Below are 2669 nucleotides of genomic sequence, written 5' to 3'. Positions count from 1 at the left end.
ATTCTATGCTTTTAGGTCCTGGATGTGTTTAAACTGTAGTGTTTTAGGTATGATACACTTAAATAGTTTCTTATGAAATTTTAGCTTGAAACTGTCCTTTATCAATTGGGTTATCATCTCTCATGATCATACATTGGTCTGTTGTAATTCTTATATATGATAAGCACAATGTTGGTATAAAAAATTTCAGCTTTTATTTTCAATGAAAAACATTCATTCTTCTATATTTATAATAGTAGATAATTTTGTACATTTGTTAATTACAGGAATATTCTTTAATTCATTGCATAGTGTGGTGAGAGAATTCTCTCAAAACATGGATGCCAATGCAGATTTGGATCCTAGAGTTGGTAAAATATGGAAGGCAAGTGGGCTTTGATGTTAGAAAACATTACATAAATAAAAGTAAAAATGATGGTAAGATAACATCAAGGGGATTTGTATGTGCAAAGCAGGGGATTCGAGGTAAAGAAAAAGAAGATGTGATTCGCACTCGTAACCGAGATGATACAAGGACTAATTGTCCTGTAAGGTTATATGCTTCATTAGTGCAAGAAAGTGGAAAGTTTAAAGTGTCTGATTTTGTTGGAGAACATAATCACACTCTTCATATATCATAAACAGTTTATATGATGAGATCTCAACGAAAAATTTCAAAAGTGCATGCGGGATTGATTGAGTTAGCATGCTCTTCTGGAATCAAGCCAAAGGCAATACATGAGTTGATGAGTAGAGAGGCTGGTGGGAGAGCTAATCTTGGATTCACTGAGCTTGATCAGAAAAATTACCTTAGAACAAGGCGCCAAAAAAACTTGATATATGGTCAAGCTGCATGTTTATTAGGGTACTTTCGAGAACAATTGATTAAAAATTCATCCTTTCAATATGGAGTGCAATTAGATAACATTGAGCAAATAACTAACATTTTTTGGGCTGATGCTAGAATGGTTATTGATTATGCTAATTTTGGTGACGTGGTGAAATTTGACACTACATATGGTACTAATAAAGGGCTAAGACCATTGGGGGTGTTTACCGGTTTCAATCACTATAGAGGGTTAACGGTTTTTGGGGCTGTTCTTTTATATGATGAAACGGCAGAATCATTTAAGTGGTTGTTTGAAAGCTTCTTAGTTGCACATGCAGGTAAAAGACCTTAAACAATTTTTACGGATCAAGATCCTACAATGGCAAAGGCATTGAGTGAGGTGATGTCTAACACTTACCATGGATTATATACTTGGCACATAATGCAAAATGGGATAAAACTTTTGGGGAATTTGATGAAGAATGGTTCTTCTTTTCTCCAAGTTTTTAAAATTTGTATGTTTGAGTTTAATGATGAAATTGAATTTGAAAAAACTTGGGAGGACATGATTGACACATATGCTAAACATGATCGTAGTTGGTTGGATACCATCTACAAATTGAAAGGAAAATAGGCGAAGTGTTACATGAAGAATGAATTTACATTGGGAATATGAAGTACCCAACTCAGTGAAAGCTTGAATGGAGATTTGAAAGATTACTTGAAATATGATTTGGTTGTGGCAAAATTTTTTGAACATTTTGATCAGGTGATTGAGCAAGAACGAGAAAGAAAGTTACAAGCTAAATTTAATGCTAGGCAAAAATTTCCCCAATTGGGCTTGAAAATTCTCCATTGTTGAAGCAAGTAGCACAAGTGTACATGCCTGTAATATTTTGAATGCTTCATGATCAATATGACCTTGCATCAGCAGCAAGGATAAAAAATCACCAAGAGGACTTGTTAGTGCATACATACACTGTTAAGTTTATGCATAAGCCTGGTGAGTTCATAGTCTCTTATGACACTGCAAATAAAACATTTTCATGTAGTTGTAAAAAGTTTGAAATTGTTGGAATTTTATGTTGTCATGTTCCGAAAGTCTTTGACTTCCTTGATATAAAGACAATTCCTGATATATACATTTTGAAAAGATGGACAAGAGAGGCAATAAGTGGATGTATCTTGGACAATAGGAGAACAAATGTGGAAGAGGATGTCAACTTGAGTGTTACACAGCGATATAGAAAATTATGTCCCAAGTTGGTACGATTAGCTTCTCGAGCGGCAGAAAATGAAGAGGCATTTGCTTTAATAGAGAAGATGATAGAGGAATATGAAAAGAAGGTTGAAGACATTGCAACAAAAAATGTGGTTGGTCATCAATTGCCCCCATCAAATGCCATTATGTAGTGGTGCAGAAAATCTTGATCCTAACCAACATTTGGAAGATTTGGTTGAAAGAGCAAAAGGTCTTAATAAAAAAGAAGGTCGCAAGGGTGGAAAAGGAAAGAAAAGTTGGGTTGAGAAGCAAACAAAAAAAAGGGGTAGAGTTGAATTAAATGATGAGGTTAGCCAATAGTTTTCCAAAGTAAATTTTATTTATTTATTTTTATCTCTTACTAAGTTTCCATTGTTTGTAAACTTTTATATTGTTATGGCTAATTTTATATATATATATATATATATATATATATATATATATATATATATATATATATATATATATATATTTTTTTTTTTTTTTCTCATATAGGAACTTGGTTTTGCTCCTAATATGCAATACAATAATTACGGCTCACATGGAGAACATTATTCGCATCAAGTAAGAGATTTTTTTTATTTGTAGTAGAATAACTTA

General features: G+C 32.8%; 1 pseudogene; it reads left to right on the top strand.

Annotated features, from left to right (window-relative positions):
* The first annotated feature begins 326 nt into the window (after positions 1-326).
* On the top strand, positions 327-2390 carry LOC142620374 (protein FAR1-RELATED SEQUENCE 5-like; annotated as a pseudogene).
* The last annotated feature ends 279 nt before the right edge of the window (positions 2391-2669 follow it).

Source organism: Castanea sativa, chromosome 12, assembly GCF_040712315.1.
Source record: "Castanea sativa cultivar Marrone di Chiusa Pesio chromosome 12, ASM4071231v1".
Taxonomy (NCBI): domain Eukaryota; kingdom Viridiplantae; phylum Streptophyta; class Magnoliopsida; order Fagales; family Fagaceae; genus Castanea; species Castanea sativa.
Note: the sequence above shows the minus strand (reverse complement) of the source record. Positions and strands in the feature narration are given on the sequence as shown.